This window comes from Patiria miniata, unplaced genomic scaffold (assembly GCF_015706575.1).
Source record: "Patiria miniata isolate m_02_andy unplaced genomic scaffold, ASM1570657v1 HiC_scaffold_7, whole genome shotgun sequence".
In the NCBI taxonomy this organism is placed as follows: domain Eukaryota; kingdom Metazoa; phylum Echinodermata; class Asteroidea; order Valvatida; family Asterinidae; genus Patiria; species Patiria miniata.
In genome coordinates, this window is record NW_024037074.1 from 45,019,581 (window position 1) to 45,031,992 (window position 12,412).

General features: G+C 41.9%; 1 long non-coding RNA gene across 1 annotated transcript in view; it reads right to left on the bottom strand.

The window, feature by feature from the left end:
- Positions 1 to 7,496: 7,496 nt before the first annotated feature.
- LOC119744339 overlaps positions 7,497 to 12,412 on the bottom strand; it is a 37,831-nt gene continuing 32,915 nt past the window's right edge. Inside the window, exon 3 of the long non-coding RNA XR_005273560.1 lies at positions 7,497 to 8,776. This is a non-coding gene — a long non-coding RNA (uncharacterized LOC119744339). The remainder of the gene's footprint in view (positions 8,777 to 12,412) is intronic.

The following is a 12,412-nucleotide window of genomic DNA, read 5'->3' on the forward strand; positions in this document are numbered from 1 at the left end:
GAAAATAACGGCAAAAGCAAATGTTTTATATTACCTGACAGAAGGTTCGTTTCGAAATGCGACAATTTATACATGACGCATATTTCTGCGTGTGCATAATTCACAAAGAAAAACATAACAGTTTGCCAAATTGCAGAGACATTATGATGCCAGAAATATTGCGCGCGTGATATTGCCCTTCAACATGAAAGACAACAGTGTGGAGGACAGTCGAAGCTATGAATAGATCCTAATTATCACGACAATGAAAGTTGATAATGAGAGAACGGCGCGGATCAATACAACATTGTCTTCCGACGTTCATTGCTACACGGTCGCTTCCTCCGCTACCCGAGCAGGCAATATGAACACTCCATACTGTCATGCATTGCATGGTTGGGTACATCTTTCACTGCTCCCACTCAACTCTCGAAGCAATTTTTCTTGTTTTGCTTTATTTTTTTTCTTGGAGACTTTAATGGGAAGTGTCAACATATTTACCAATGGGGCTCGGCGCCTGAGGGAAGTACAAGCACTTCGCGATCAAATACGAACAAGTTTTCCCGTACGAGTTCACGGCGCCTTAAGAGGAAGTTCCGAAGTTATAAATCTACCATGGACCGAGCTGAAAGGGTAGATGTTTGTAAATTGTCAAGTCAAGCTAGTTAGTGATTGTGAGGATTGGCTGTTTGTAACTTAGTTAATAATACAATTTATCATGATGTCAATAATGCGAACATTGGAACAACCTGAGAACCAAACAAAAAGTGCACGTGGTCGTTTTGATGTAATCTGGTTTGGGGTGCTGTGAGGTCGTAAGTACACTTTTGGACAAGACTAGAGTCTACGTATTTCCAAACCTAGACTTTGTCTACGATTTCGGCTTTATGCATCAGCATCTTAAGTTCAAACCCACACCCCCACCCCCAATGTAGCTCTGTTATACAGAAACGTCAAATGTAAAATGCTACGGCAGAGTCTAGAGTGCTCGTATTTGGTTGCGACAATAAAGAGTCGCAAATGCTTCAACCCTCGAATCATGAATCCTAGGCTGGAAACGAAGATGAAATTTGGTAAATGGCCTTCGCTACAACCAGTATTGCATGTTGGTGGCATCGCGGGGATAAGTTTTCACATAGTGCATTCCCTTATGACCGTTTGACCTACACGAGATCAAAATAATGCCGAGTCCAAGACGAAGCATTGCCCAGGTGGATCCTAATCTACGGCAGGCGTTTTCAAAGCCAACATGAAACAATTTGCGATCTTAAAAATTACTGCTTTGCCTTGCGATATGCAAACACAAGGGAGCCAAGTGGCATTCTTCGCATGCTGGGAGTGCACAAAAAATCAACCCTCATTAAAGTATTGATACATCAGGTGAAAGACTCGGACAGCTGCGAAGTGTTCGCAGCTACGAGTGCACGGGGGTCCAATATCAGGTGCTAACTATGGCCTGCAAATTAAACATTTAATCCGGAAATAGATATCTCTATTTCAAATAGAGATGTCTCTATTTCTTATCCAGATATCTCTATTTGAAAAAGAGACATCTCTTGTTGAAAAAGAGATATCACTTTATCTGGATTTCTAATCCAGATATCTATGTTTAAAATAGAGATATCTATATATTTCTAAAAAGGCGATATCTCCATTTCTATAATGTCTCTATTTCTAAATAGAGGTATCTCTATTTCAAATCCAATATCTATATTTGAAAAAGAGATATTTCAAATAGAGAATAGAGATTTTTCTATTTTTAATCCAGATATTTATATTAAAAAAAAATAACTAGCCTATATTTAAAATAGAGAATAGATATATTTCTATTTCTAACTCCAGATATCCCTATTTGAAATAGGCCTACAGATAATACATAAAGATAGATGTATCTCTATTTCGGGATTAAGTGGTATCTTTGCAAGTTGGGAAGTAGAGATATTTCAGCATTTGATGGAAATTTCGATTATTCCGTCACTGATTTTAAGCAACTGTTTCCTCTAAGGTACGGTTAGTTTGCCATTGACTGTACTTAGGCCTACAACCTCTCATTCATATGCGTGAGCTAACGGTTGGGGCGCCTATAAGCGACTCGTATAGGATGTTGCCGATAAGCTCATTAGTTTGTGTGCTTACTTAACCAGACTCGCATACGAGCATCTTACATTTTTGATTTGAACATATTGACCTGGAATATACTTTGCTAAAAGTGTCCGTGGTGAAATAACCTCATAAACTGGTGATTTTTGTGTGTGAGCCGCAACCGTCTCCCGTGTTCGACACTTTTCTAACGGTCCCTATAATGTTGACTAATGTTCCTTCGACAAATGACGTTTGCGTTGAACTCGTCAAGCTTTACGGGAACCACAAGGCGTGAATTTCAAAATCAACTATGATTCGATAAAATAATGCGGACATCACTGGGTCATTTAGGTAGCTAGTGACGCGTCAACAGATTTCGGAGATATGGCAGTTCGTCTTTGACATGGAGACGCATGGTAGATATTATCTTCAATTCCCGCGGTTGAGATGCTTTAAACGAACCCCTACTTACTGACAATGTGGCCGAACAACATTATCCGTTGTCATCATTCAACCAAATCACGCGTGTTCTCGGCACTAACAACCGTCAAAATGCCCCAGCGGCCCTCACACCTCCGCAAGGATCACTGCTGCTCGCTGTCTCAACACCCCGGGATACGGGTATCGTTTTCTATTTGGATTACCTAGCAGGTAAGAATGTAACCATCAAACAAATAGAAGAAATCCTAACGGCAAACACATCCACCCTTATATTATGTAGTCGCCTTACCAGCAGTCAACACCATCGACGAGAATGCGCTGGCAGGATTTACATTGGTGTCGCTGACAGTGGTCCGTCATAACGCTCAGAGGACACTGTTCCTCCGTCTATTTGGATTAAAAGCGTGACCTGATACGAAATGTAACGGCCCCTGGTCAGTTGGTAACAGAAACCTGAGACTAACCCTGATCATAAAGAGTGACAAAATGTCACAAAGTGTCTAGTAAACGTTTTCATACGGAAATGCACGGAGCATGATCTACACATCACCGGTCTCCAGTGCCAAAACCTTCCAAATAGGGTGAGCAGGAAAAAATAAAGGAGTTCTTGATCTTGAACTTTCATTTTGTTATAAACTAACTTTTTAAAGTTTTAACTGACGGTCGGTAAACCGTGTACGTAAACTGGAACCAGAAAGCTTCATATTCCCCAATACACTCCACAACCATCCAACATACACTCTAAAACTCCTACAAAAAGCCAAGATTTGGTAAACGCCCAACTGTTCTTGCAGTCCGCCTTTAACTGCATCTTCTCTCACCGCGCAGTGACGCCTACTTGTGCTCACATATCACATAGACGCAAGAGAGGACCGTGATACATTCGCCTACGCTGACGGGCACTTTGTCGTCGGCGTCCGAAGCGATTAACTATGATCAGCGGCTGATACGCTGTCAGCTCCAGGGACCTATCTACGATCAGCATCCCAGGTGCCAGATTGAGTCATTGCCAGGTTGAGACCGAATATACCTCAACATTCGGAGATAAATGACCTCAAACTGGATGCTGTAGCGGAAGCAAATATACCTGGCACTCCTTATTATTAGAAAGGCACAGCAATATTCCAAGTGGACATTTTTAGACGTCAAATACCATAAAGCCCGGTTCATACTTCATGCGAAAGCGAATGCAAAGCGAATTTGAAGTCAGTAAAACATTCACTGCGAAATTCGCCCGAGTTGAAATATGTTCAACTTTTACAAATTCGCAGCGCGAATACGTGCCATAACGTCACAAATTCGCGTTCGCTTTTGCTTTCGCGCCGAGTATGAACCTGGTTTTAGTCTCCGTTAATATTATTGAAGTACTTTTTGGTAGTCTGCCAATAATACAATCAGAAGAAACACCGTTAGTATTAGCAAATATAGCATGAACCTTTTCAGACACCAAATACAATAAGTCGCCGTAGATATTATCTTGGCAGATTGCCAAGAGAACAATCCGAAAGGTATACTTTTTGGCAACATGCCAAAATACAAGCCAAATGTAAATATATGGCACACTGGAAATTAGTCGTTACCGCGTTTCTTGTTTCATGTTCAATAAAATATTGAGATAGGCCTATTCATGGAATTTATTTTTGTGTCAACTGATCCTACTAGCAATTATTATATCCGGCTCTATGAAGAAGGTCAGGACATTCTACTCGAAACGTCGAACAAACCGATTTCTGTCACAAGTCATTACGTTGTTCCATCACCCACCCGCAGTCCGTACGCACGCCCTCTAAATGCAGCAGACACAAACAAAAACCACAAACCTCCGGATACTGAACTTGTTCCTTGAATCGCAGAGGGAATGAAAAGTGACATGGAATTTGGCTAAATGCAACCGAAGTATGTCGTCGGTAATTCAGGTAAACCAAATTGAACGTGCTAATGTACGAGTTCGCTAAACCGCACTGGTCAGTCGCTAAGTGAATGCTGACCTCATTTGGTGCTACGTTCCTTCAGACCATTACCGGTTTCTTTACTATTAATTTAAAATCAGGGTATAGGAGGAAATAATTATAACGAGAGGTCGTCATGCACTTTCTTCTTCTCTGAGACGTAGAACTGCTGTGGGCGGAAGATGCAAAGAAAATGGCTGATGTTTTTCAGTGGTGGACTAACTGGAAAAAAAAATAACAAGACAGGCCCAGAGCGAACACATTATTTTCAATTGACCTATCGCCGTTTGCAAATTAGCCACGCCCCTTAGACAACCCTATGGAAGTTTTGTACACTAAGTTTTGTTTGTCTCCGATTTTGCGCGTTCCGTGATTTGTATATTGGACAATATTGCACAAGCTGCGTTGACGCGATTCTAACGCAATTCTACCGCGATATTCAGAACGGCTATTCACTAGAAGTCTTTTCATGCATCTGGTCTACACAATGATAGGAAATAGCGTTATGGAATAATCCTATACTATAGCACTGCCCGGTTCCCACTACCACTCTACAACCAGGCTTAGGTTACCAGTGACATGCAATGAGGTAGGTACAAACTGACACTAGGCTGTTGACAATAATGCTTTAAGTTAAACGGCTTTAAAAAAGTTGTGTCGTCAACAAGTGCTAACTGACAGGACTATTAAAGGGCTCTTATAGGGGGTCAAGTACCAAATACTACAGAGTACTACATGGATTGTGTTGTGCACACCTGTATGGAAAGAAATGCACACTACAGGTTACTACTCAGTAGTATTTTGTAGCTTTCAGGGCAGTTAGGGTTAATTATATTCTGTAGCTCTATAGTAGTCCTGCAATACAGATATATCGATGAACACATCATCTGATGATAGTTTTTATTCTTTTGTTCATTCCGTGACATCCCCGCTTACATTTTTAGATTGAATCCTTTAACTAAATGTCTACATATTTAAAATAAAATGAAAAGTAAATGGATATCACATGCCTGAAACAATGTATTGAAACAATTCTAAACATGAGAAACACTTCTAAACAAGAGTGTTTCACCGTACGAAACTAAACACCGTACGAAACTGAAGAGGGGTGTACGCAAATGTACCATGGCGAAGTAAGCCGCTGGGAGTCCACCGTAAAACTCAACCCAATAAATATATCATCCAATCCGTATCACCATTATGAACTCTGACGTTATTGCTTGTTTCCGTATTGCCCTACGAAATCTGCGAGCTCCCCCTATGACTCGTAAAAAAACCATGCAGATAGTTTCCTTTTCTTGCCTTTTTCTCCGAGAGCTGCCCCAGTCACTCCCCATGTCGGGGAACCTGTCCACTCTGGCTCTACGCGCTCGTAAACCAAGTACAGAAACACGCTGGTTTTCATCAAGGTATAGGAACGGCCTTAAATACATTAAAGATTTAACTCTCTTTTGACGGGAATACATTTTTACTTCGAGTTAACCAGGTTTTCGAGTTGACCGGTTTTGACTTATCAAGATTTTACTGTGTTTCAAATCAAACAAATTTATCGGCCGGAAAAAACAAAGAGCGCAACTGTAATAGCGGTATCATTATGATACCGCGCTGTAAAATCTACAAATTATATTACGAAACCAGAACGCACTTTAAGTACCGGTCATCGATATTGAGTCACTAATGTTTCTCTCTTCTTTCGTACTCTTAAACGCGTATTTCATCAACGCTGCGTTGCAAATGAAGAATTGCGAGGGGGGGGGGGAAGAAAATTTACAATCAACTTGACAAATTTCGTTTTTGTGTGGATATTTTGCTTCAACAATTTCCCAAAATATGTTTTCTCCATTCGCGCCGAAAACATCGCGAAAACACTTGTTTAAAATAGACAAGGACACAAAGAGGTATTCATCGCCTACGTAGGCCTGTGGGCTACAGCTAATATTGGAAGATCTCCTCAGGATAAATGTATTTTTAGAAGATCTTATTATTGCTCCGTCACGAGCACGAGAGTACTGATAATTGAGCACGTCGTTTGTCCGCAAAAACCGCAAGGTAAACTTGGCGCGGGTGAGCGTGAATATCATGCTTTCGAATCTGACCTTATCCCGTGTAAATTGTTATTCTAATTTGTGCATAGTGACCGTTATGCTTGTACGGGCCGCTTCCGTTTTCGGCAGGAGTCAAAAGAAATTCCTGGAAGGTTTTTCTTTTGCGAAAGCCCTTCAGTATAATCGCTATACATGCAGCTTGCTAAACGCATCATCTGGATGGGTTATGATTGGCAATGCAGATGAGCTTAAAGTATCTTGGGCTAAAAGTCTTAAGGTCGAAAATATTTCGGTATTTATTCCTGGTAATTTGACTCTCGACGTAAATGTATTGCAATGTGCCCGATAATCTATCGGGCAGGAAAGATATATTACCAACTTTTGACAATATTAACTTTTTTTTAGTTGAGGGGGAATCTCGAGTCTGCCCATACATCATTCCCAAGTCCTTAAGCAGGACAATTTACAACAATTTTAAATTTCCTTCCATAAAAAAAATATGTTCTCGTGGTGATACGCAACGCTGTTTTGATGGTGTCACTTCTCGCTGCCCACGCGTACGACTAACCAAATCCAATGGGGTAATAGTTCCAAAAGACGTTACTCAAAGCGTGGAAAAATAAGTCAGGCATCTTCACAAGAATGTGCTCTATTTATAATATTATTATTGACAACGACATTTTTTCCAGAACTCACATCTCAAAATTAAACTCGTTAGGCCGTTCAGGATAAAAATGCTCACAAATAAACTACACCTGTCAAATTAAGAATCATTTCTAGCATAAAAGTCCTGAAGAACAGTAACGATATAGGTTTTACAAAAAAAAAAGATTTTGTTCTTGAGAGGTTTTGTTCATTTTTCAAATTTGAATTTTATTCCAGGCTTTGATATTCAATTCTTTCGACAGACAGGTGATTAGTCGACATTTGAAAAAATAATAAAAGTAAGTTCGGTGGGCAATTAATATTTCATTGAAATTTAGATGGGTTGACTCACCGTTTGCTGAGCGAGGAACACGAGGACCAGTGCCCCGAGAGACAGCACGTACAGCCCGGCTGGATGCATGGTGGAGGACCCTTCACTCCGGTCCGACTGTGAACAAGCCACTTGTCACGTAAGGCGATCTTGCAGTACAGACTTTCACCCGCCTTCGGTGAGTAAAAAAGGGAACGCTTTAGTCTAGCGGAAGTAGGAACACACAAAAACTGCCGGTAGATGCACGAGCCAAGCTGCAACACATTTAGGATGAGGCGTCCTTTGATGACTGCCGTTCAGTGGGCATCTTTACTCAAAAAGACTGTTTGGATGTTGCAACTTTCTGCAATGACACAGTGAAAAATGTTATAAACATTCGAATTAATGGTAAGCGCTCCAGAAATGAAATCTCCAAGACACGCCCACGGGTTGTTGCTTTCTACTCGTGCGACGCAGCCACGCAAAGTTGATGAGATGAGTCGACAACGATGCCTCTCAAAAATACAAGCAGGTCCTTGATGTCTGCGAAGAAGAATTCACAGATGTCAACTTCTAGTCAAGATGACAGTGTGTTCGTTATAGGACTACCAAGAACGTCAACATTCACTTGAAGGTACTTCAGCTGCAGTCACACTGCACTTGACCAGCTCAGGTGCAAGGGCTCTGGGTTTGCGTCGCTTGTTTTGTCAACCGCGCGCGGCCGAGGTTCTCACCATCCGTTTCATTTGTCGATTTCAATTAGCCGTGCTCAGGTAACACGGTTATGACAACACGGCAGTGCATGTCTGACGTCTCAAAGTATATACCCATAATGATTCCGAGTTCGTCCCACTGCAGAGTGAACAGGTGTATTTCTGTTGTGAAATTCAAACGTCGACTCCCAACACGCTTGGTTTAAAAAGCTGCCGGCCCCGTTGTGCGTTTCTACACTATAAGATTGGGAGTAGAAGCAATGAACTTCGTCTCTTCAATGCTGTCACAGGTGGACTCACTGACACACACACACACACACACACACCGATATGTGGGGTGACCTAAAGGCACATGCGCGTGAGCGGTCTGAATTTCCTCCGCGAGTCTAACGCCCATGTGATGTTGCAGGCTCGTCAGAGGCTAACTCTATGGTCTTCCACGAGCCCATTAGACTCTCCTCCAGGCGTTACTCGCTCAGCAGTCTCCTCGCCCGAAAACAAGTTGATTCTCTGCGGTCGTCGGCAGCACACCATCTACAATTGGCAATTTCCGTCTTAGAAATCAGGTGCCCCAGCTGGCACGTGCAAGACAGGTCTTTCCAGCAACTTGATCTGTAAAAATAAGAGGAGAAAACAGGCATCTTTTTGTGAACCAGTGGAGAAATATTCCTGCACGGCTTCGTTAGCGAGGCAAACAAACAGGGCTACTGCAACTTGGCTGCGAGGCTGAGCTGTTTTGTACAAGCCACTGCGTTGCACGCTCTGTCGGCTTGAAATACCTCTGGGTTTTCAATTGCAGCCGAGAGTGCGTCAATGCTTTTCTTTTTGTCATGCGCTGGCTATGGTTATTCTACAGCCGTGGCCGTGAATGAGTCGTGCTCGCAATCGGAATAAAGGTGGGTCGAGGGAGAGCCTGGGAGAGAAAGATATATACTTTTCATGAACGGCGCACAACGCCAACAAAACCCGAGGCAATACAATGAAGTGCGCTCTAAAAGGTCAGGCGGGTAAGGAGAGCCGCTATTGGTCGAGGAATCGCTGAAGGCGTGACTGGCGGCCAATCGCACGCGGCGACAGTTAGGGGGCTTCGGTTGGGGACTGATCGCATCTTACGGAAGCCCCTAGTGGCTGTGTTGTCGCCTTTAACGAAAGAACACACGCAAATTGAGCGTGTGCGACATGTTGAATGACAAGCCATACCGTTGTACTCTTGATTGCACAGTCGAAGAGTGATCACGTTACTACTTTGATTAAAGCATTTGGTGTATTTTTATCACTGTGCATTCGTTTGCTTCAATAGTTACGTATTTCATCCACGCTCAATTTAAAGGTCAGCTTTTCCACCTTTTTTTTCAAAACCGACGGATGGGATATTAAGATTACTGTGTATGATTGTTTGCAAACCTTGTTAAATTTACGAGAATGCTGTCTCTGGTTTGGTCGTCTGGGACCAAATATTTATCTTTGTGGCGCAGTTAAAATCCAGCAGAGCCAAGATGGAGCCAGTTGGAAATTGTCCGGTTTTGTTTTTAAATCCCGTAGTTTTGCTTTCCATATCTGGTCTCTTATTAATTTTTTTACAACTTAAAAAAACCCACATTTTTTCGTTGAAATTTATCTGACCTGCTTAGAATACTTTATACTGTGAGATTTTGTTTTAAATCAACAATTTTAGAAAAGGAAAGCACCAAAATGTTTACGTAAAACCAACAACACAGCCCCTCGTTTCAATGTTTTTCTTTCAATTTCGATTCTAATTTTAGTAGGCAACTGTCATGGCAACTTCATAACTCTACAGCAAAACAATTCTGCAACAACAAAACAAAAACGCAGTAAGACCTCATACAGATTAATCTGGTTCCGAGAAAACTTGATAATTAATGGATTCTGTTGTAAGGGATTACAGGTACTGAACGCTGCGGCAACGTGGGCCGAAATTCGAACCGAAGGCCCATACGGAGAGAATTACATTGGATGAGTTCAACAGATTTATAGAGCCAGTGCGTGAATGAAAGCGACAACTCGGACCCAAATACGAACCGAAGGCCAATTACTGAAAGAATCCACTCATGAGCAACGCAGCGCGTCAGCTGTATTGAAACTCAACTTTGCACATTAATGTAGCGCCAAGATCAGAACAAATGCGAGGCGGGCGCTAGACGACAGCAGCGGCGCAATAACGGACCGAAGACGCCAAAACTGCATGTATGGGCATTTTCGAAACATTGGCTTTCTAATGGCTGTGGTTTCAACTCTTTTACTTCATATAGACTAAATTATTCGATCTGTCTAAAGCTGAACATGGACCTATTTTTACTGAAACGTCCCCCCCCCCCCTAGTCAGGGGCCTTAAATCTTTTGGCGTCGAAGTCGGAGCCGGATCGGAGGCAAAGCCGGGGACGACAACGGAGCTTCGAAAAGCCATATTCAGACACACGCGATGGGTTTTGTTGATGGTTGTACATGCTGAGCTATGTCTCCTAGGGTTGGCCTACTTTAACGTTTGACTCCGTGAAATATAATGCTAGCACTTCGGCAAACTCAATTTAGGCCCATCGAGGTTTGGTGTATGGAAATCAATCTCTCGGGTTCAAGACTGTGTTCTTTGAAAGTATGTAATAAAAAGTAGTCGTTTGCCACTTTAGGAACTTTGAATATAGTCTCGGTGCATCGGGCGTAAAACACATGCCGTCTCTACCGTGTCTAATAAATACAGGAATTTACACAAGGATTCGCAAAATGTATACTGTTTAACAGTGCTTAACAAGCAATTTTCAAAATTTTCCAAATGGCGGCCATTGCATACTACCCTATAATATTTTTTCAAGCGACAAATCTGCGATGGCCCTATAGCCAAATATCTTTCCCATTATATACTCTGGCTGTGTGCCAAATTTCATGCTTTTATCGTCAAATGAACAATTCCATCATATTGTGCACCGATCTGCCTGACTAATAATGTAAGAGAAAAGTGACACGAAAATATTGCCGTGTCTGACTTACTTGGCTGCGGCTCAAATAACACACGGTCTATGGGTAGTGGCTGCCGCCGCTTCCATAGGCGTGTGTGTAATTTGAAGCCGTAGCCTCCTAGGACACGGCCTTTTCTAACCCAGATGTAGCCTGGCCCCTGACCTCTAAAATGCATAAAAGATAGGCAGTGTCGTCAAAGCTTCTAAATTTGTATTGGTCGCTATGCGTCGTGACGAAGTACCTTTCGTATAGTCTGATTGGCATGTTTTTCAAGTGCGCGTAGGCATAGACGTAGCACCCCGTTCCTGTTTTGCGCGCGATAACATATTCAGATCAGTTGTCCCGTATGCGAGGTCAAGCGGACAGCAACACGCGTGCCGTCTTCTGACTTTTATCAGATTGACGCAATGTTCGCTGTAAACCGGATGTCTCAATTTTGTCAGTTGGATGAAATTATTCTTTCCGAGCGAGTATTAAAAAATCCTATTCTGAGCATGTTTTTGTAAGCTCTTCAACGAAAAACAAACAATTTAATGCAAGCGTATAGTTGAAGAGCAATAAGTATAGATTGCCTGGCAGGACATACGCTCGGGTTATGTTTAGACAGTGAAATTAATTAAAGTGAAAGTCGGTCGGACGTAAAATCAATTATTCATAAATCCATTTGAGACAATTTTTTTCCGGGAGTTTTTTTCTCTCCACGGAATATTTGAATGAACTTGATAGAGCGGTTTTAGCACATACATCCTCTACATATTACCGTCTTTTGACGCAGTTTGACGTAAGGCGTAACTTAAAACTAGCCAAACAGACGTGTGTCCCATACTCCATATAGATAGAGGCGAAATAGCCTGACTGCTTTGTGGGAATATCCCGTGTGAAGTCGCACATGTTGAATTCCTTGTGGGGCGCACGCCCATGGCCTAGATAGTGACACTGAAGGAAATAAAATGCTGCGTCTCTAGCGGCTTTTTTCTATTCTCTATATTTTCCTCTACAAATTTTCTCGACCTGTGCGGTGAAAGTTATATTTAGATTTGATAACTCGGAACCTGACATGCTAGTCGATAAAAATATTCGAGAACATCAAAAAGTTAAACCGAAATACTGAATATTGCAACCCACGGTGCAACAGGATTTTGAGGTTAACTGGTCACCAAACAGGTTAAAATTAGTGTATTTACGGTCTACATTAAGACAATTGCTTCGTATGGTACGATATTAATTGCGAAGAAAATATCTGTTATGTAACAACAAACGGGTAAAACTGGTTTT